The sequence below is a fragment of the Manis javanica genome, chromosome 18 (genome assembly GCF_040802235.1).
Source record: "Manis javanica isolate MJ-LG chromosome 18, MJ_LKY, whole genome shotgun sequence".
NCBI classification, from domain to species: Eukaryota; Metazoa; Chordata; class Mammalia; order Pholidota; family Manidae; genus Manis; species Manis javanica.
Window position 1 is genome coordinate 7,711,045 of NC_133173.1, and position 22,426 is coordinate 7,733,470.

General features: G+C 46.8%; 1 protein-coding gene across 8 annotated transcripts in view; it reads left to right on the top strand.

Moving 5' to 3' along the window:
* SV2B (synaptic vesicle glycoprotein 2B) overlaps positions 1-22,426 on the top strand; it is a 156,890-nt gene that overhangs the window by 9,514 nt on the left and 124,950 nt on the right. The window contains exon 1 of one of the 8 annotated variants that reach the window (XM_073227010.1): positions 8,769-8,974. The exons of 6 other annotated variants lie outside the window; for them this stretch is intronic. The gene's annotated coding sequence lies outside the window, so the exon portion shown is untranslated. Of the gene's footprint in view, positions 1-8,768; positions 8,975-19,955; positions 20,107-22,426 lie in introns of those variants that run through there. One more of the 8 variants, XM_073227006.1, reaches the window with a different exon arrangement.

Below are 22,426 nucleotides of genomic sequence, written 5' to 3' on the forward strand. Positions count from 1 at the left end.
CTTGTGGTCTGATCACATGGCAAAGATGGTTCTTGTTATGCATAAATATTTTATTTTATTCTCACAATCCCTGTGGCATGGGGTTTATTGTCTCTATTCTATAACGGAGTAACTGAGGTCCAGAGAATTTATGTCGCTTGCCCAGAGTTATCATCTGCTAAAGGACAGAGCGGATTTAAATGTGAAGCTGTCTGACGCTCCAGAATGTGTGCTTTGCTTTGTGCCGTGCTCCCCGCCACAGCCCGGGAAGGGTCATTAGGTATGGCTCTGGGTCTCCCACCCACAGCCTGTCTCTGGCTCTCCCACTCTTGCTGTTAGAACCCAGTGGCTCCTAACGGAAGTTTGCAAATACCTGGCTCATACCTCATGGACCTAAACCAGCCCCTGGGTCCCACCTGCTTTCCAGCCTAGAAACTATTTTTCATCTTCATATGTCTACGTGCCTTACCTAGAGGCCAGTTCTCAGGGCCAGAACTTAGCTGAAGCTGGAGATATGACAAGTAAGGGAAAGGTCCGATTTGAGGCGTCCTTGATGGTAATGGGCCCTAACTCAGGGGTCCGTGGCTCGTAACTGAATTTTTCTATGACTTTGCGACCCCCATCCTGACCTCCCTGAGGGTGAGTGGAGAGACATCTGATTGTGTTCCTTTGCATAATCCACCTTCATTTGTTCGGGGCTGTAAGGTTGGATTTGGTTCCATACCCAAAATACTCTTCTGTAGATCTTTACCAAGCCACAGCTATGTTCTAGGCCTTGTCCCTTAAGCTTTTCTCCTATTGGGAGAACATCTGTTTTCTCTAAAATTTCATCCTCTGGAAGCAGAGGTCATTGAGGTTTGCCTCACCAGCTGTCCCAGGTACATCATGTGCCCGCATAAATGAACCCCAAGGCCTTGCCTCTCAAAGCATGGGCCCCGCGCCAGTAGCATCAACACCACTTGGAGCCTGTTAGAAATGTAGAATTTCAGGCCCCACCCTAGGCCTGATGAACCAGAACCTGCATTATAACAAGATCCCCAGGTGATTTGTCTGCACAGTACAAGTAGGGCACGGGTTGCTTGACCCTTTTTTCCTAGTTTGAGAGCTCAGGTGGTCACACACCTCTGGCTCATCTGGGGACCAGAACCACGACTTGGGCGGGGGCCGAGCTTCCCCTGTTGCCTGGGTCCTACAGGGGCTGCAGTGCCGGGACTCTGTCACTGGGGGGCTCCTTGATTGATAATTAGAATACGAGGGGAGAAGGTGTTATCACAGAGGTGTACACTGAGTGGCGGTTTGTGGGAATACAAATTATAAGCCATTGCTCTTCTACATGAGTAGAGAAGACTGAGGGCCTAGAAAAGCTCCTGCACAGAGTGCAGGGGTATTGCTTCGTTGTGCCTTGAAGGATCTGTAGGAGTTTTCCAGGTGGGTGGTGGTGGGGAGAAAGGTATTCCTCACAGAGAGACTGGTTTGAGAATCGCAGAGACCTGAAAGTTCTTGGTTGATTTGGGAATAATAGGCTGTATGGTGTGGCTAAAATATGGGGTGTGAGGTGGTGCTGGCCAGGGTATGGAAGAGGGGGAGAAGTTTGGTGGGGTGGTGTCCATACCCACTGGAATCTCTTGGAGGTTTAAAAGCTATCATCAGGTGTGCCAAGGAGGAAAAAGCTCAAGAACCACTGAGATACGCAGAGGAGGTGATTGTCTTGCCTCTGTGAATGGTCCTTAAGTAGTGGTGAGACAAGCACGGTCCGTGTGCCAGCCACCAGACACGACTGGGTCTGAACTGAGTGGATCAGAAGTCTGATATGGCCTCCATCACAGACATCCATCCAGTTAGAGAAACAACAGCCTTGGAAACTATTTGATGTCTTGGAGGTGTTTTAAGGTAGAGCAAAACCCAAACATTTAAGAAATATAGGGAAGTCCTTAGACCATAAATTGGCTAGACCACATGCAGTGAAAAGTTCTGTTTTCTGTATTAGAAACAGAAGAGAGACAGGCAAGGAGTCCAGGGAAGCAGCATTAGCCACTATTCCTAAGGCAGTTGCCTGGATTATGGGGACCCATTCATAACTGTTCCAAGAATTACTGATGGGGGGGTTCCCTTCTTTTCCTCTTCTCACTACCATTTTGGGTACATTGGAACTGCATTACAAATAATCCTAAACATTGAGGAGAGAAAAGGGAAGTCCACCTGTAATCCCCTCATCTATGTAAGAATTTTGAGTTATCTTATTATAAATAGCCATATTCAGTATGCGGTTTGGGAGCTGGTGGTGGAGGCTGGTAAGCTCTTCATCAAACCCATTTCCTCCTTGTCCTCTGCACACAGATTACATCTCCCAGCCTCTTTTGCAAGTGAATATGGCCACGTAACAGGTCTCATCTGATGTGATGAGAAGGGGAGTGAAGGGAACCACGGCCAGGCCTGGCCAAGCACCTCCGCAAGCGCCCCTCCAGGCTGTTTTCCCATTCGCTGGTGGGCTTTGCTTGGGGCTCTCTTATGTGCAAGAAATAAACTCTGCCTATGTTAAATTACTGACATTTTGTAATGTGTTATAGCAGTTAGCCTACCTTCAGCAATATAGAGGCTGAAATTTTAATTAGCAATTTCTCAAGCTTATAGGAACACAATGCAGAGAATCAAGAAGAGTGTTTCTTGATAACGTAAAGATTAAAAAGGTACCTGTGGGCTGACTGTTGTGGCCTGTTTCCTGGGAGCTCCTTCAGTGCAGAAAAGGGTATGAGGTTAAACATCCACTTTTTCCTCTGATGAGTCTTCCAGCAGTGCATGCACTCTGAAAAGACTGAAGTTCAGTATTTTCCCTTTCCTTCTCCATTGTTTTTGACTTCTACAAAATGATGTGGATAGCTTGTAGAAGCCCGTAGCACTGTTTTAAAAATTAGCCTCCACAATCAAAATCATTTTTCTTGAAGACCTGGGAAATTCTTGCCATATAAATTACACGAATAATTATGAGTGTTGGATCAAGTTGTATTACGCAATGTGATCCAGCATCTTATGTGCTGAGGGCTGTGCAAGACAACTCAGGCAAGCTGCCTAGACATAAGCTCTACCTTTAGTGCCATGTGTCTAACCACCACATAGCATATATACCTCTGATGAAGCTAAATTCAGATAAATTGGTTATGTGTATCCTTGTTTGTACGTCTGACCATCCACTGAAGCTTGGAAATAACTCACAGGTGAATTCAGTCTTTTTGCTCCTGATGCCATAGTGTAGATTCTCAAAGAGTATAGTGAAAGACTTGGCCAAAGGCTTATTGCAAAAGCTAACGTTGTGAGGGTGTAGGAGGTGTTTTCAGGCCAAGTGTAGCATTATATATATTTGACTGTTGCTGAAAAGTAGCCACTTAACAGTTTTATTTCTACGTTTTCATTTTGGGGGGATCCTACCAATCTGTTATTCGAATATGAAATTACTGTCTTCTAGATCTGTCACAATGTGGTCTGGGTGAGATTTCTGCCCCCTGGTGAGCACTGTAGAGGGTATTTTAGTGAACACTCAACAGTGGAGTCCCCAGTTCACAATCCACCTACATGATCAGTCTAGGGCAACAAGGATAATCCCATCTACTTTGTGAGTGATTGGCTCAGATACGTGGCTCAGTTCGGGCTCATGAGACATGAGAATAAATTAGCAAAGGGGATTCTGGAAAAGATTTTCTAGTTTCTAAGATGTTTTTGCTGTTGAGTTGTATGAGTCCTTTATGTATTTTGAATATTAGTCCTTTATGAGATACATGATTTGCAAATCTATTCTCTCATTCAATAGGTTGCCTTTTCATTTTGTTGATGGTTTCCTTGTTGTGCAGAAGCTTTTTAGTACGATGTGGTACTGCTTATTTATTTTTGCTTTTGGTGTCATACTAAAAAAAAATCACCAAACAATGTCAAGGAGCTTATTGCCTCTGTTGTCTTACAGGAGATTTATGGTTTCAGGTCTTACATTCCAGTCTTTAATATATTTTGAGTTAATTTTTGTGCATGGTGTAAGATAGTGGCCCCGCTTCATTCTTTTGCATGTTGCTGTCCAGTTTTTCTAAGACCATTTATTGAATAGAATGTCCCATTCCCATTGTATGTTCTTGGCTCCTTGGTCATAAATTAATTGACCATATATGTGAGGATTTATTTCTGGGTTCTCTATTCTGTTGCTTGGATTTGTGTGTTGGTTTTTATGGCAATACCATGCTGTTTTAATCACTATAGCTTTGTAATATAGTTCAAAACTGGGGTGCAGGATGTCTTCAGCTTTGTTCTTATTTCTTAAGGTTGCTTTGGCTATTTGTTTTGTTTTTGTTCCATACAAATTTTGGGATTATTCTTCTATATCTTTGAAAAATGCCATTAGAACTTTGATAGAGACTGCACTGAATCTGTAGATTGCTTTGAATAGTATGAACATTAAAAGAGCATTAATTACTCCAATCCATGATCATGGAATAGCTTTCTACTTACTTGTGTCTTCACTCTCCCTTAATGTCTTATAGTTTTCAATATGCCAGTCTTTCATGCCTTGGTTAAATTTATTCCTAGGTATTTTATTCTTTTTGAGGCAATTGTAAATGGGATGTTATCATTTTTGAAAAAGATTTCTTTTAGAGCAGTTTTAGATTTATATCAAAATTGAGAGGAAGTACAGAGATTTCTTATAAACTCCTTTCCCCCACCCCAAACTGCACAACCTCCCCATTACCAGTACTTCACACCAGAGTGGTACATGTGTTACAACTGATAAACCTACACTGACACATCATCTTTACCCAAAGTCCATATTTACATTAGGGTTCACTCTTGGTGTTGTCCGTTCTATATTCCATATGATTTTTAAACCAAGAGGCTTGCCCTGATACTTACAGCTTGTATAATCTTGTAAAAGTTGTTTAACTTCTCAGAATCTCAGCTTCCTCATCTGTAAGAGTCATAATAACATCTACTGTCTGGGGTTAGTGTGGGACATTTACTGAGGAGATAATGGTTCTCTAAGGGTTGGCAGGGTACATGGCATTCGACAGGTGTTTTCCCACTGGACTGAAAATGCCCGGAGATCGTGGGTTGTGTCATCTTGCCTGGCACCGTAGCTCGGATGTCCATCACAGTCCTTGCTACACAGTTGGTGCTCAGTGGTTAGTTATGTATCAAATTTGGAGTGTCTTTAAAAACCTGCATTTTTCAGAGGAGAAACACTGTTCCCCTGGATTGGAAAGCTGTGAAAGGTGGTGGAAGAACATGGACAGGGTTTACCCCCTGACCTTTGGGTGTTGGAGGGTTAATAGATCAGTTCACTAAAAGGGTTAGGGAACAAGAATTTGCAGGAGAAGGGGGGGGGGGGAGCTTCCATTGCTGATGTGTGTGCTTGGGATTGCTCTATATTTGGGTGATGACTCTCTCTTCTGAGGGTTAATCCTCTTTGTCCGAGTCATCCAGCCAGGGGATTAACTGCTTTAAGCTCCAAGCCTCACTGGCCCTGACAATGTGAGCTCTATGTTGCGGAGAACCAGAGCTTCTAGGGGTCAATTTCTATTGATCCAGCACACAAGGCTCCTTTGTGGTTATTTAATCCCAGCCCCTTAACCTATGGAGGGAGTGTCTGAGGCCCTGACAGGGAAGCTAATTTATTATTTCCTGTGGCAGATTTGTTATCAAAACCCCCGTTTCTAGCTTGGAGTTCTCTCTTCCGCTCTTGTTTGTCTCCAGGGTTCAGGAAAAGGAGCTCAGCTGCGGGACCAAAGGACTTCATCTGTGGGAGTGCAGAGTCCTGATGTAGACCCCATACTGTGGTCTGGGGAAGCCTCTAGACTGTCTTGCTCATGCACGGGCTGTTGGAAACACCTCCCAGGGGCTGTGCCCCCAGGCATTTTCTGGTTTTGTGTGTTCAGCTCAAGATTCCCAGTCTGGGCTGAAGGAAATCTGTCTGGCCCAGCAGCGGTCACGTGCTCATACCTGAGGACTAACTGAGTCCCATGTGGAATGAGAGAAGGGGAGCCCCTCAGAGGAAAACTGGGAACTTAAGAGTTTACCCAAAGAGGGGAACATGGTTGCTGGGCAGGAAGACCCCCACAGATGTTCACCATACACAGCTGGCTTCTCTTGCTGAAATACAGATTATAAAGTATTAGCTTTGCTGGCGAGTGTCAAAGACTTTGAAAGTCTGGGTGTGTTTGCATCTTTCTTTCCTTTTCTAAGGGGTTCCTGTTTTTCTAACCATGTGCTTGCATGCCCTAATGTTGTGTTTTTTTCTTTTTTTTTCCATTTATTTTTTTATTTTTTGGTTAAGTATCATTGATATACACTCTTATGAAGGTTTCACAGGAGAAACAATGTGGTTATTACATTCACCCTTATTATCGACTCCCCCCCATACCCCATTGCAGTCATTGTCCATCAGTGTAGTAACATGCCACAGAGTCCCTATTTGTCTTCTCTGAGTGACACTGTCTTCCCTGTGACACCATACACACCATGTGCACCAACATGACTAATTTTGCATTTTAAGAATTAAAATATGCAAAATCCATAGATGGATTTCCCTACCCCCCTTTTATACCTATTTATGCAACAAATATTTATTGACCGCTCACTGTGCCTGGCATTGGGGTGAGTGGTGGGTAAGGAACGATCCTTGTCCTCTGAATGGCTAGCTTGTCTATAACTTGAAGACCTGTAAAGTCTCCCTGGTGTCCTAACTTTGGTTAAAGAAAGGAATGGGTCATTGAATCGCATCGATGAGTTATTCTGCCAAAGATCATGACTTTGCATTCTCCCTGTACACAGAACATCTCGGAAGCTGCAGAGTAAAAATCCGTCTTGGGACAAAACTGAGTGCTATTCTGTGCTCCTGAAACTGGGAGAGAGGGGGTGGCCTTCACCTGTGTGGCTTCTCTTTGCAGATGGTGAATGAGAACTGGCCCTCCAGGATGCTTTGTTGTTGTGTGGTGGTGTTTGAACACCGGACAGCATATTGCTTTGGTATTATCAGGTTATTTGTATAATCTCTGCAGCTGGCAATTGTGTGATAATTTTCAAAAGAAAAAGCCTGGAGATGTTTGCTGAAAGAGAATAAAAATAGGCAGAGCATGAGGTGCGCTCTGCAGTCCTGCACAGAGCATGGGATGACAGCACTTCACAAAGGCAGGATTGTTCCTTGAGTAGAATTCCCTGTGGGACTCCCCTCCTCAAAGTTCAGGGAAGGGTCATGCATTCTGGAAGAAAGCCTGTCTCATTCTCTTTGCACCACTGGCAGAGCTAGAAAAACTGCCTCAGCCCTTGGGATCTGGTGAGGCTGGGGCGGATGGGGAGATCATAAGCAGCCATCGTGGCTTTGAGCCCAAGGTCAGCAGCAGAGTAGAGACTGGGAAGAACACAGAGCTGCACTTGTCTCCTTTCTGTTGCATACTCCATGGCAGTTAGAGTACAGGCTTTAAAGTGAGATCGCTGGATTTGCAGCTCATCTCCCTCACAGATTGTGTTTAAATGCTCTGTGCCTCAGTTTCCTTCCCTAGGAAGCAAGGATAATATTAATAGTGCTCTGTCTTATTCAGCTGTTAAGATGAATGAATGAATACAGTGTTCAGCATAATGTGGGGCATATAGCAAGTGTTATTAGTCAGCTATTATTGCATAATAATAATGCTGCAAAACAAACAGCCTCAAATATCTCAGTGGCTCACACAACAAACTTCATCTCACTCCTGCGTTTGCCAGTCTAGCCGGGTGGCTCTCCTTTACGCTGCAGGGCAGGTTCAGGTCTGCTCCATGCATCTCTCGCCCAGCTATCAGGATGCTGCTAGCAGCTATTAGGGGCATGTTCTTCTCAGGGCCGATGGTAGGAAGAGGGCAGGGATGCCAAACTCTGCAAGCACATTAAAGCCTCAATGCGGGTCATGTTTGCCAGCAGTTCATTGGCCAAAGCAAATCACATGGCCAAACCGACGTCAGGGAGGTGGGAGTGTACGCTCCCCTCACAGTGGAAAACAGTGCATGGCTAAGAATGTGTATTATAAGGGTTACAGGGGGAGAATTGGGAATAATTTGATCCACCAAGGCAAGTTAGCCGTATAACAGTATGTCAAGGGGACTTCCTGTTGTCCCAGAAAGGCATTCAGAGTGCAAAGCTGAAAAATAAGAAGTTAAGGCACCCTATTTTTTAAAGTGAGCCACAGATAATGGGGGCCCCTCATAATTGCCCAAGAAGTATCCAAACTGGCCTGGGAGCCTTCAACTCTAAGCACCGCAGGTCTGTGTAAGTGTAGAGATGGAAAAGGAAGGTAGAATCTTTGGAATATTGACTTAGCGTAAGAACTTGCCTGAGATGAAAGCTTTTTGCTCCCCACAAAGGCAAGAGAAGGGACTCCAGAGACCCCCCTGTGGAGACTGGGGGTGCTCCCAGAGGGGAGATGGGGCGCTTGTTCCCTGGCCGCAAGCCCCCGGATACTCAGCTCCCGGGTGCTACTAATGGGGTGGAGTGGACTCCGCAAGGGAGTTCCTCGGAGTTTGTGTCCCCTGGAGTTTGGCACCTGGTCCCTACTTCCAGTCTGGAAATTTTGGCAGGCGGGAGGCTTAACGGAGCATCTGTACTAACAGGGAACGACGGATGGTTGTACAGTCCAAGGGAAGAAAAGAACATTTCCTGTTTTATTCACCGAGGGCTCAGGAAGGCACCGAAAGCTCCACAGGAGGAAGCCTAACGCTTAGGGGGGGAGCAGGAGCCCAGGGCTGCCCAGGTGGGGGCTGAATCACCGCAGGGGAAATCCGCCTGAAGAAGGGGCCGGATGCATGGACGGTGGGTGAGTCTGCAGTGGGACCCAGCTGGCCCTTTCTGAGAGGCATGTCGTGTTGGAGAGGACAAGGTGAGGCTGAAGGCTGCCCCAGGAAAACTGCCCACACGGGAGCCACCGCCGGCACCAGCGGGGCCAGTGCAAACCAGAGCGATGCCAGGGAGGCCATCTGCCCGCCATAATTCTTGGTATGTTTCAGTCACATTCCAGTTTGAACGAACAGTTAGTTTACTTCCTCCACCTCTGGCTCCTCTTCGTATCTTTCTCCCTGCAGGTCTAGTTGGAGGCTTATGCGTTTTATGCCCTGACCAATGAGCTCTCTCTGCACAGTGGCAGGATCTGGGGGTGTGGGCGTGCTCACTGATCCGCGTGCGGCTCCCAGCTTTAGTTCTAATCCCCAGCTTCTGTCTGTCTGGCAGCAGATGGAATCTTCTGTTAAGATGCTCAGCAAAGTTCTTGTACTTTTTAGAATAAGGTGAGGCCCAAAATAAGTAAGTAAAATGCTAGTAGGGAGCCTGACTTTGCAAGGGGCAAAGTGTTGGCTTTTGTGGGGGAACAAGGTGTTCCTAATGGTACGTGTTACCTATTTTGGACATACATCTTTTCCTAATTTGAAAATCCCTTAGCTTTCATGGAGAGATTAAATGGCTAAAGTGCAGTAAGTTGGTTCTCAGGTAGGCTGTTGGCTGAGACGTGAGTACAAAGCTGTGGTGAGCCATTCATTTGTTCTCTCATGCTTAGATTCGGGCTGCTTGGGGACCTGCCTGGATTTCGCGAGTGACAAATCCCATCCTGCCTTTGGTTGTTGGATGCTAAGATAATACACAACATGACTTATTCCAAGCCTTGTGTTTGCAAGGGGATTTGAAATTACCCAAATCTATTGGTGAAGTTAGTGAATATTCAGGTTTGCCGTCCTGGTAGTTGGTCTCCTTATGATTAAATTTTTTTTTTTCCTGTTAGAAAAATGGTACTTGTATTGAGTAAGATTTGGAAAATAGTAAGACTCACAAATTATAAAGTTCTTTATTTGGGCACCAAGCTGCTTTCTGGAATGTTTGTTCTAATTTACACTATAACTGGCAATGTATCAGTGCCCCCTCAATGCACCTTGCTTGCAATATTATCATTAAAAGAAAAATCAGACATTGCCAATTTGTTAGTTGAGAAACTATTTTATTTTTCATTTATTTGATTGCTAATGAGTCTGAGTACTTTTGTTTATTGACTAATTGTACTTCTTCTCAGCATTGTCTTTCCGCACCCTGTGTCCATTTGAAATTGAGTGTTAGTGTCCTCCATATTTGTCAGTAGGAGCTCTGTGTATTTTGAGGCTATTAACTCAGTGATTCTAATAATTACTGCAAACATTTTCCAATCTATTTGCCTTTCATCTTGTATTCGTATGGTCTTCTTGCCATGTAGAAATGTAGTTTTTATGCATTCATATTACCAGTGTTTTCAGTTAAAATGCCTTTCCATTCATATTTAGGAAGTCCTTCCTTAGCCTAAAATTAGATAACTATTCATCTGTAATTTTTGACTTTTTATTGTTTTAGTTGTATATAGATCTGTTACATCCTTTGCACTTGATTATGACTTACGGTGTGAGGTAGGGGTTTATCTTTATTTTAGTCCATTTTAACTGTTGTTAATCAGTTCCTTTAGTACACTGCTCACTGCTTACTTCTTTCCCCTGTGAGTTGAAAAGCCACCTGTATATTTTGTTCCATTTGATCTCCCAACTCTTGTGCCAAACCAATGTAATTATTACAGCTTTATGTTATGTTTTAATATCTAGCAGTACAAGTTCTTCATTACTTAAGTGTGTTTCTTGGCTATTTTCACCCATTTATTCTTCCAGGTGAATTATTGAATCATGTTGCCAAGTCAAAAAAAAAATCCTGTTGGAATTTGGATAAGAATTACAGTTTAATTCCATTACAATACATTTATAGCTATGTAGTTACATTACAAATTAATTTGGTGAGAATTGGCATTGCAGAAAATGGTCTATTTCTTTATTCAGCATTTATTTTTAGCATTTCTATAAAGCTTTGCATTTCAAACTATTGATAATAAAATAATAGAAACTAACCCTTATTGAGAACTTAGTATATGCCAGGCTTTGGGTTCTTTAAATTCTGTATCTCATTCAATCTTTTAAACTTACCCAAGATGATTCAGGTGGTACATGGCAGAGCTGAGATACCACTCAAGGCTTCTGATTCTGAAGAATGAGGTGTTAACCTCTACAGCAGTTTCCCTCCCTTAAGATTCCTGCAAGTTGTCTCCTATAAAGTGGCAGAGAACTAGCCTATGAACATACTAATGTTTGTTCTTATGTTAATAACTTATTTTGTTGTTCCCTCTTAGAAATTAAAAAAAGTTTCACCCTTTCAAACTTTGTTGAGAATTCAGTGAGCAGTATTGATTTGAAGAGTCAAGTCTTTCTCTATCTTCTGTAGTGCTGTCATTTTCAATCCTGGCTGTACATCAGAATCAGCTGAAGAGTTAACTTTTTAAAAATCAATTTCCTAACTCTCCTGAGAATACTTAGATCAGAAACTGTAGGGACAGGGCTGGGAAATTGCATTTTTAAAATACACTGCTCAGAGATCCTCATATGCAGCTAAGGGCTGAGACCCAGTGATGCAGTAAATCTTCAATTATTATTTTGGTTTTTGTTTTTATTCTCCTTCTGGAATCACCCATAGTTCTTGGATAAAATCTTGTTTCTTCATCTTTCGTATCTATTCTGTTCTCTCTTCATTTTTACCTTTTGGTATTTTTTCTTTTCTTTCTGAAGGTGGACTTCATAGCTGGGCAAACAAAACAGGGCACTCACTAGCTGGAAGGAAAGAGGGATGATTTGGCTTAGAAATGCCAGCAGATAAGATCACAACATCAGCTCTCTTGAACTACATGAGTCTTTATCCTAATAGAGGATTAGTTCTTCTCTGCCATCCCATTCCCTCTGCACCTATCTCAAGAAAGCATCCATTTATATTAATCATATTTTTTAAAAGTAGCTTGTCTCATGGACTCTAGGAGTCTGAATACAAAGACTGTGTTCCCAGGATGTGCTAAGCAGCCCCTCTGTTCCACTCCCACTCTGTCAAGTACCAAAAACACATCTTGATAATATACGTCCCATTAGGCTAGGGGTGTTGTGGATACATGTAATTTGAGCATAGAAGCTGATTCAGAGTTCCCCTCGGTCAAGACTTAAGTTATGATGCTCGCAAATGGGATCCCCAGACATTCTCCTTGGGGACCCAGTGGGAATTCAGGGGTTCCTGGGTTGATTTCCCGGGAGGAATCATCTTTAATGACTCACCTTCTCCTGCTGGGTTGCTCTACCCCATCCTTATGCCTCATGAGGCTGTTCAGACCCCAGTCGCCTGCTTCTCTGCCAGCGTGCTTGCTGCAGAGGTGGCCCTCCCGGGTCCGGCTCCCTCTCCATCCTTTCTGCTGCTTCCAACTGCTGGCCTTGTCTCCCTGAGTGTTTTAATGAAACTGCACTTCCCAGTTAGGATGGCTTTGCATCTGGGGTTCTTCTTCCCTGGCCTTCCATCTGTTCTTAGTCTTGCACCTTCTAAGACATTTAAATAAGGGCTTAAGGAAGAGATGGTGCGGGTGAGCCAGGAGGCCACGGAGCCTGCACTCTTTACCCAGGGATGGCCTGAGGGTCCGGACCCATGTGGTAAACCCTCTGGAGTCCCCATGCACACGGTGCGGTTTGTGGGCACAAAGTGAGGGGTTGCATTTATTCCAGTTTTGTGCCTACCATTTTCTAAAAAGTAGACCTTGTTTGCTTTTTACCATAAATTCCTGCAAGGTGGGAAGTATTGTTCCCGCTTTACAGAGAAGCCAGGTCTCTCTTTCAGAGTCTCATAGTCGGTGTGTGGTAGAGCTGTGACCCAGACCTTAGGACTCCCCTTCCAGGGCCCTTGCGTCTGCACCATGCATGTGTTCACTGAAGGTCCCCAGAGGTGAGTGAGGGAAGGGTCACTGGGGACAGGCTGGATTGGCTAGAGAAACCCGTTCAAGGGGACACACCCTGGAGCTCCAAGCACATTTGGGCTCTGTCCCTTGTGCATCTATAAGTTATCCCTTTACCTGGAAATCACTCAGGACCATTTGGAGGGGTGTTGCCTGTAGTGATGCCCTGAAGAGGTGCATAGGGAAAATGGGGTGCATTGTGTTGGTCTGGCCAACCCCCTATCGCATGCTATGGCTTTGCCAGTTCAGAGAGGACGCTTTAAACTTCTCAGGAACCTTACCCTTGTCTCCTTGTACCCCTCATTGTGGATGCATCTTCCTGGGGTAACACCAGGGTGGGTAAACTGCGTTTTGGCTTCCTGGTACTGGTTTGCTGTTAATTAACAGCACCACATTCATTAAATTATCAAAATGTTATTAAAATTTAAATGAATTCTCCCAGCCTCGGGGGCCCATCTGTTCTCGCTATTTATTCCCTCAGGGAAGTCACGAATCTGTCATTTGCGATTTTACAGTTTTTCACATCCTCGGTGCTGGTGGTGTTTCCTCTGTGAGGCTGCAATGCACGACTCCCCCAGTGGGCCTCCTGGGGGGCTCGTGATACTAATGGCGTCTCCTTCGTGGGAATGTGAGAAACCCGCCCCTGAGCGCCAGGCCCCGCATCCAAGACCTGGTGGGAAAACAGGCGTCGTTCCCTCACAGAACAGAGATTTTCAGGCCCTCAAAGGAATCAGACTTCTTTTAAGTCATTCTACAGCTTTCTTCTGTCCAGAGATGCAAAAATATTTCTTCTCAAAAGGGGAGTGTATGAGTTTGCCAGGGCGGCCGTAACGAAATACCACAGACTGGACTATTTAAAAAATAGACATTTATTTCCTCACAATGCTGGGGGCTGGAAGTCTACGATCAAGGTACCAGCGGGTTGTTTTCCTCCGAGGCCCCTCCCCCTGGCTTGCAGATCACCCCCTGTTGATGCCTCTCCATGTGGCCGCCCCTGCGTGCACATTGCTGGTGGTTCTGTGTGTCCTAAATCTCCTCTTCTTCTAAGAGCACCACTAAGATTGGCTCAGGGGGCAACCCAAGGGCCTGATTTTTAACGTAATCACCTCTTTAAAGGCCCTATCTGACATTCTGAGCCACTGGACCTCAGGGCTTCAACATGTGATTTCCAAGGCAGACACAATTCAGCCCATCATGGAGAGAATGAACGAGGATATAAACATCTGGTGAATTTCTGTTCTATGCCAGGCACTGTACTCACAGCTTCACATCCATTTTCTGACCTGTTGAGAAGGATCTTACAGATCAACCAACGGTTATCCCTGTGCCCTTTGGGTAATCACCACTGTGCTGCCAGGCAGGGGATGGGCTTCCCTCGAGAACTCGGAATCTTAGCATCAAAGCTTAAAGGGCAGAGGTGGAAAATGAAGTCACTTTGGAGAGAAAAAAGGGCCTAGGTCTCACTGTATTTGAACATAACTGGATTGAATATATTCATAATAATAATGACAATGATAAAAAATTGCTATTTGTTGAGTGCTTACTGTGTCCTAACTGCTTTAAGTGTATTATTTAATGGCCACAATTCTAAAGAAAGGACACATCTAACTCTTAGGAGTTGTTGGTCAGCCAAGTATTCATGGAAAACAGACCTTCCCTGAAGGCAAGGTTGGCAGTGCCTTCTGAATACTGCCCAAGAAAGAGGGCATTCGGGCCAAGGCGGGTTCCCTTGGCAAGGCTGTGCCAGCTGTGTGATTGAGTGTGGGGCTCTGGCTGCAGACCCGGAGCAGGGTGACTGGGCAGCGTCGGCCCGCTCCGGTGCCATGCTCTTCAGCATCTTCCCAGCTACGGATGGGCTTCCCGTGCGGGTCGGCCTAAGTGGGGCAGGAGATGTTGGTCGTGCCAAGAGAAGGATTCTATCCTAGGGGTAGACCTCTCCTTGCAAACAAGGAAAGTGGCATCCTGGTTGATGTCTTAGCCTGGAGTCCTTGGGTAATGGTGAGAGACTTGTGCTGTAAGGTCGTGAAACCCGGCTTAGGGGGAGAGCCAGACCTCGGGCTGGGATGTTGTGTTTGCATCCGATGGTTGCAGTCACAGGCTACCATAACTCAGTGCCTTAAAGCAGTGCACACGTATTATCTTACAGGGATTGTATGGGGGTCGGAGGTCGGCACGGAGACAGGAGGTCGAAATGGGTCTCACTGGGCTAAACTCCAGGTGTTGGCAGGGTTGCATTCCTCGTGGAGGCTCTGAGGGAGACCCTGGTCCCTGGCCTCTCCCAGCTTCTTAAGGCCAGCTGCCTGCCTAGGCCCCTTCCTCCGTCTTCAAAACCAGCAGCTTAGCATTTTCAGATTTCTCTGTGACTCTGAACCTCCCGCCTTCCCCTTTTAGTTAGGAGGAGTCTTGTGTTTGCAGTGGGTCTGCTCAGATAACCCAGAAGTCTCCCCAGGTCAGGATCCTTACCTTAATCACACCTGCAAGTCCCTTTTCCAAGTAAAATAACATCTCCACAGGTTTCAGGGACAAGGCCGTGGACATCTTTTGTTGGGGGGACAGCTATTCTTCCTGCTACCGTTGACCTTGCTGGTGTAAGGCGTACCCCTCTGGGGGACTTGGGTGGTGGCCAGCCAGCCACCGTAGTGGTACCCAAGCTTAACGTCGGCTGCACACTCTCATTTTTGAAGTTGGTCCTTTCTACCTGGGGAGGCAAGACAGAGGGTATTACTACCGCACGTGAAAATCAAGGAAACAGGCACAGAGGCTGAGTACGTTTCCCGGATTGGAACCTCATCTGGCTAACAGCCCTGTCATTTTTATTACACCCTGATTCCTTTTCAGTCCATTTAACAGATAGGGTCACTGAGATGATTTTTCTGTTAAGATAAGTGAGTGGAGAATCATAAGAAGAAATAAAGTTTTCCCACCAGGAGGTGGAAGTGTAGGAAGAAAGCATACAGTGTAGATCTTGATGTGGCCGGCCAGGGATTGCTCTGTCTGTTCTAAATGCTGACACCCCCTGTAAGCTGGCAGGTTGCTCTCCTTGTAGGCTTGCAGGTCACTCTGAGTTTGGTTTTAACATAAATCTTAAGCAACAAATCGCATTACAAACAACCCCAAGAAGGAAATAGGAAAACCTCATATTTCATTAAGCTGTTTGTTCATCATACATTCATTCATTCTTTTGGCCTTTTCTTAGGTGAGTATGGATGGGAATATGCAGATATTGAAGGTTCTTGTTCTCAAGGAGTTTATGTTCAAGCAGGTCAGTCCCGTCTTTGGTCCCATAGACCACATAGTGTGGGCTTTGGAACAGAAAGACCTGGACTCAGATGCTCGTTCCATCAGTTCCATTAGCTGTGTGATGTTGGGCAAGCTGCTTAACCTCTCTGAGCTTGCCTCAGTTGTTGCTTCTATACAGTGGGATAATAAGTGTGCCTTCCCTGGAGGGTGCTTGTGAGGGCTGAGTGAATGTCAGGCTCCCAGCTCTTGGCTGGGCCCATGGCAGACGCTTGTGAGATGTTCCCTACCTTTTGTTTCCCTGGATGCTTAGCTTTATCTTTAGAGAAAAAAGTGTGGATGAGATGGGGTGGGGAGCGTAGGAGGTGAGCTTAAGCACTTCTGCGATGCTCTAATTAACCGACAGGGGCCAGGCTGCAAAGAGGGCAACTGTGCCCTTTGTGTGCAGAACAAGCTCATTATGCCATGCCCTCTGTTTGAGGCTGCCAGGAAGGAATTCTCTTCTCCAAACCCGCATGCTCACAGCGCCGCCGAGCCAGCTCTTCCCACATCCTCTGGCAGAAAGATCAGTAGGTGTGTAGGAAGCAGATTGTCCATGCTGTCCTGATTTTGGATAAGAAAAACTCTGTTTTTAGAACAAATAGCCTCCTGGATGAGAAAGAAAAATACTCCAGAGGCATGACAGACACAGAATGGAACTGGGGACAGCTCAGAAGGGAGTTTGGGGGCTTGGGGGGCTGAGAAGCCAGCGTGGTGAGGGGAAAGAGGAGCAAGACATTTGGTCTAAGTGTTCTGCTGGGCCCTGGCACGATGCCTTTATAGGTGATGTTCAGGTTCTGACCCCTGCATTTTGGGGTACAGAAATAATCCAGGGGTTCTTCAGGCTTTCTATGTGAACTTTGCCAAGCTAAGCAGCTTCAGCACTAGTTCGTTGAGCTTTTCTTTCTTTTTCCTCCTTGTAAGCCTTAAAGTGACATGTATTTCATGGACTGGAAGGAGCCTGGGGGGAGGCCGTGAATACTGACATTTGGCGCTCTGCAGGAAGAACATCTCCCAGTTTTGCAGTCTTGGAGCGTATTCCATGGAGAAAAGGAGAGAAAACATCTGCAAACATATTTACCTTCCTCAGGTTCTCCCCAAGGGCTCAAATCAAACCTGAGACTGTCCAGAGACTGTGTTTCCGCCCTCTGGTGGGCACGACCCGTCCCCAGCCTGCTCCTGTGTCTAGCGGGCATTGTCAGCCCTTCCCAGGAGCTGTCTTCACCCTCCCCCACTAGTGAGTCATCCTCCCAGGCCGTTCTCCGAGGGGGCGGGATGGGAGAGCAGAAGGAGGTGTCAGAATGCCAAAGCTGTTTTGTTCTTCCCGAGAATCAATTTTGCAGCTTGCGAGCCCTGATTTGTCTGCAGAGTCCAGAAGCTGGTAGTGTCCTGGGTCTGGACCCGTCCCCCTGCACCTGACTGCATATTCTGCTTTCCAAAGGGGTAAAATAGTCAGTGACAGAGTGTGTGTGAGACCTCGGGATCATGTTGACTCACACATACTTAACATGCCCTGGGTCAGATGCAGGACCTCACTGCCCTCAAGACAATTAGGGCCTCACTGACAAAATAAATATGCAAATGACTATCACAGAAGGTAGAATGAAATGAAAGCTGTGGCAAAGGTGCAAAGGTGTGTTACCGAGGGAGAAATCGGTGGTCTGGAGCTGGAATCAAGGGAGGCAGGGGAGAGCGTGGCTGAGCCAAGCGAGATGGTGAAGCCAGTCAAGGTGTCATATGCTTGGGAAAAGCCCCAAACTGGAACATGGTGTGAGGGCACAGGTGTGGCTGCAAAGGCGGACAGAGCCCAAGTGGAAAGAACCCGTGGAGTGCCCTGCACGGGGAGCCCAGCACAGAGGTGGCTGCCAGGGATGGCCTTGGGGACCATGCGGGGAAGCTGGTGGTCAGTGGGGCTCCGTCCTAGGCTTCCCAGGAGGGGATCGTGATGGGCTGGGCTGGTCTGTGGCTGGAGGCAGTTCAGACTGCAGTTTCAGGCTCATTCACTGGCTAGAATCTTAGCCCTGCCATGTGCTGGTTGTGTGCCCGTGAATATGTATTCTGTTTCTGCTCCATCTTCTGTACTGGGGAGGCAGGCACAGTACCCGAGCAGGGATCTTGGGAGAGTGCAGTATGGCAGCACGGTAGGGCACTTAGGTCAGTGATTGGTACTCGGCTCCGCTCTGCAAAGGGAATGCGGGTTAATAGACACCCCCAAGGGGGTGTCTCCCTGCCGTGGGGAGCGGGTGGAGTGGGAAGATGTGGGACAGCAGTCCTGGGGCCGCTTGCAAATGCAGGCGTAAGGTCAGGTTCCAGTTATGCGGTGATGTGGTAGAAGCTGCAATCTTCCAGGGAGACAGAGTAGGGGCAGGAGGGAAAAGGAAACATTTCCCTTTACAAGGAGCTGGAGGATGACGAGCAGCTGATGAGAGGGAGAGAAGGACCCCAAGGGGAAGGAGGAGAGCCAGGAGGCAGTGGGTGTCAGGGGCCCCAAAGCAGGAGAGAAGGGAGTCCAAGGGGGTGGGAACCCAGAAGAGGTGCATGAAGAGGAATTAGGACCAAAGGAGTGAGGCTAGAGGACACGCTGCCAGCACAGCTCTGAGAACCAGGGTCCCGGTGCCAGGAACCAAGAAAGAAGTATGTGGGGGACGCAGGCCAGAGAACCCAGGCATCGCTGAGGATGTTTGGTGACGAATGGGAGGCAAGAACGCAGTTTGAGGCACTGGGAAAGAGCACAGAGAGGAATGTTTTCAGACTGTGTAATATTTGAGCATCACAAGTATATGAGGGGAAAGCGCTTGGAGATGCAGTGGGGGTGGGGTGGTGGGTGGAGCCACGTCTGGGAACAAATGGGAGCAGTGAGCACAGGGGAGGTGAGCGGTGGAACTGGGTCATGGGGGGAAGGCAGCGGGTGGAGGAGAATGGAGTGGATGGAGATGGTCAGTGTGTGGGGAGAAGACTGTAGTATTCAGTGAACTGGGGGGAGGTCAGGAAGCCAGAGGAAGGTGTTGGAGGTGGGGTGGGATTCACAGGAAAGGTTTGGAACAGGCCTCATGGGGAGCATGAGTAGACACGTCTCAGGGCTGTGCAGTCACTGACCAGCAGGCCTGGGGCTCTACCGGCCTGTCCGTCCTCACTGGAGGCTGAGCTGATGAGCTTATGTGTGTACATCTAGATATGTTTGTGGTGTGTGTGTGTATGTATGTGCATGTACACATATGCTTTTGTTTGTTTTGTTGTTGGTCTTTTTACCATGATCATGTGGTGGCCTAAGCAATGAGAAACAAGGAAGTGGGCTTATAGGGGCCTGGAAATTGTGCCTGCCCGTGGTGCCTCCTGGGAGCTAGCACACTTCCCTTAAGGCCAGTGCATAACGAGGAATAGGAGGCCAAAGACGGGGGTGGGGGTGGGGTGCCGGACCTTGGGAGAGGTACAGTACCCCATAAGCTCATTTGATACTATAAAAACCCCATGGGGGAGGCCACAGTATTATTCACATTTTGCAGACAGAGAAACAGAGAAACAGAGAAGTTGAGTGTTTTGAATACAGTCACACACAGAGTAAGTGGTGCAAGTGGACATGGACACTGTGACTATGTCAGAATGAGGCCTTTTCTCCTTCATCCTGTGCATGCTGCCCAGACTTGGTTTTAGGACTAAAGAGACAGGAAAAGGCAGTATTTCCTGTTGGGTCAGATGCACCAGCGAGCAAGAGGCTTTGACTCTAGAAAAAAACCACATCATTGAACCACCACCCTCCTGTTCCACTACTCTGAGGCAGTATGTGTGGGAACTTTTTCTATTCTTTTTTTCTTTTTTCTTCGGCTGTCTGCACAAATGCACAGGAATTGACAAATTCTAATGATAGTCTATTTTGGAGGGAGTGTTAAATTATTCAGACGCAGGCACAAATAGAATGTCTTCAGCAGCCTCGGCTTCCTGCTTGAACCTGCAGATGTCACTTTGCGGAGCCCTTTGAGGCTCTGCAGGCCACCCCAGGGCCGGGGGACAGTCAGCAGGGCTTTTATCCGCTGCCCAGGAGGTGAGTGCTTGCTGGCTGCTGTTGGAAGCTGGCATCTCCAAACCTTCCTTGTTTTCAGTCCCATGCTGCAGGGTATCTGGGCCGGATTTGGCGCCATGGCAACCAGGACCTGCCTGGAGCTCCTTCGGGTTCCTCTAGTCTGTGCCTCCCCTGGGGTGTTCTCTAGTCGGCCTCCACCTGGGTGTCGCGGGCCCCCCAATCCACCAGAAGCTGGAACCGCTGCAGCCCGCTTCTGTGCTGATCATATGTGTGGGTTTGCATTTCTCTGAGCTCCAGAAGATGCACATATGTGCCCTGGGGCTTTTGGCAGGCTTGTTCCGAAAGTGAGGCAACCTGCAATTTCCTAACATGGGAGTCCTCTCGAACTTCTCTGCCACCCTTCATTGTTCACTGTCCCCTCCTCCAGGCACTTTGCCCTCTCTCATGAAGACGTTGCTGCAGGCGGACATTCAGAATCGCTCTGATCCTAGACACTCCCTGTGGAAATACCTGCAGCGATGGGCAGAGCAACAATATCGCTGTGATGTTGCATGATCATTTAATTGATTACCCAAACCAGCTCACTTACAAGAGTGAAAAGGGGGCGCTCTTGCAGAGGGACCCTAGGACATCAGGCACAGTTGGGCACTGTCCAGAGCAGCTGGGGAGGGTGGCCACTCTAGAAAGAACGTGGGCTTTGGAAGGAACTCTTCTGCTTACCTTCCAAGGACTTCAGTCTTCTCATCTGTTACTGGAACCTACTTTTCATGATTATGTTGTGCACAGTTCCTAGCACACGAGTGTTCAATATATATTAGCTCTTTCTCTATTTTCTTTAAGAAGCCAAAAAAAAAAAAAAAACCAATAAAAGCAAGAGCAGGAACCACAATCATTTCGCAGCAACATCCTTTGTAGGTTCCCAGCAGGTGGGACTGAACTCCACCTATTTTGACCACCTCCCCACCACCCGGCCTTCCTGTTGATGTAGACGTGGAGTATTGCTTTTGCAGCCGACCACTTCCTTTTTCAGGTGTTTCTGGTTTATAGGTAGTGGTGTTTCTCAACCCCTTTTTTTTGTTTCATTATTACCTCCCAAGGAGACTTTGTAGATATTTCCCCTCATCCCCAGTTGCCAACCCATCCTCCCCACCTTGAAACTGAAATACAACAGATACACCATCTATCTATTTATGTACTGTGGCCCTTTGAGCAGCCACGGACCACTGTGGTGTCTAGGACCACCTCCCACCCTCTTGCAGAACCAATTCCACCCCTTCCAAGAAGTGGGTTTCTGCCCTTGGTGGGTGATACTACCCTGTTGCGGAATGCATGGCGCAGAGCCGGGTCATTTTTTACTCTCCTCACTCCATCGCAGATTTGGGGATGTGAGGCTTCTCAACTAGAACCCACATGGTGGGAAAAACCATGAAAACCCATAAGATCTCCCTTCTGTTGAGCAAATGCTTCAAGTACCTTATCGCTAATGCTCACAGCAACCCAAAGAGAAAGATTTTCTTTCATGGATGAGAAACTCAGGCTCAGAGAGGGTAAGTCACCCACGGCCATGTGGCTGTTGAATCAAAGAAAGAGGATTTAAGGCTGTGTTTGCGAGAGATGAAAATCAAAACCACTCGGCCACCCTGCTTCTTTGATCACAGAGGCCATGCAGAAGGTCATGGTGGAAGGACCGTTCCAGGGCCTTCCATTAGGTGCTTTATCTACTTTATCTCACTTAATTCTCACCTCTGCTTTGTGAACTGGGTGGATGTCTTAATTTCCAACATGAAAAATGGGTTTGTTGTGGTTACTTGTTAAAGTTCACACAGACCTGGATTATAACCTAGATCTGGCTGCTCCTGAAAAGCCCCCTCTGTCCATTACAGAGCAGCCCCCCAGGAGGAAGGGCTCTGAGACTTTGCCATGCAGGAAGGTGAGAAACCCCTACACCTGTAGCTTTCTCCCATGATACTTATGTGTTCAACTCTTTTTCCCCAACACACACTCAATTTTTTTTTTGGTACAGTTAGATATGAAGAGAAATATAAACCATAATGTTTTGAAAATTTTGTAAATATCACCACCTTTACAAACTCTGAGGGGTGTGGGAGGCCCAGGTTAAACCGCTGGCCTCTGATACACCAAAGAGTGACCTGTGTTCTTTGGAGGTGATTTAGCAGGATAGCATTTAGGCCAAAGTAGGTAGATGGTGTGGCTTAGGGGTGAACCTCAGGTCTGTAGGAAGAATGGCCTGACTGGAGCAGGTTGTAAGGAGGTTCAATGCAAGGTTAATGCAGCTGACAACTCCAGAACAGGAGGCAGTTTGTGGGGTTTACTCTCTAGG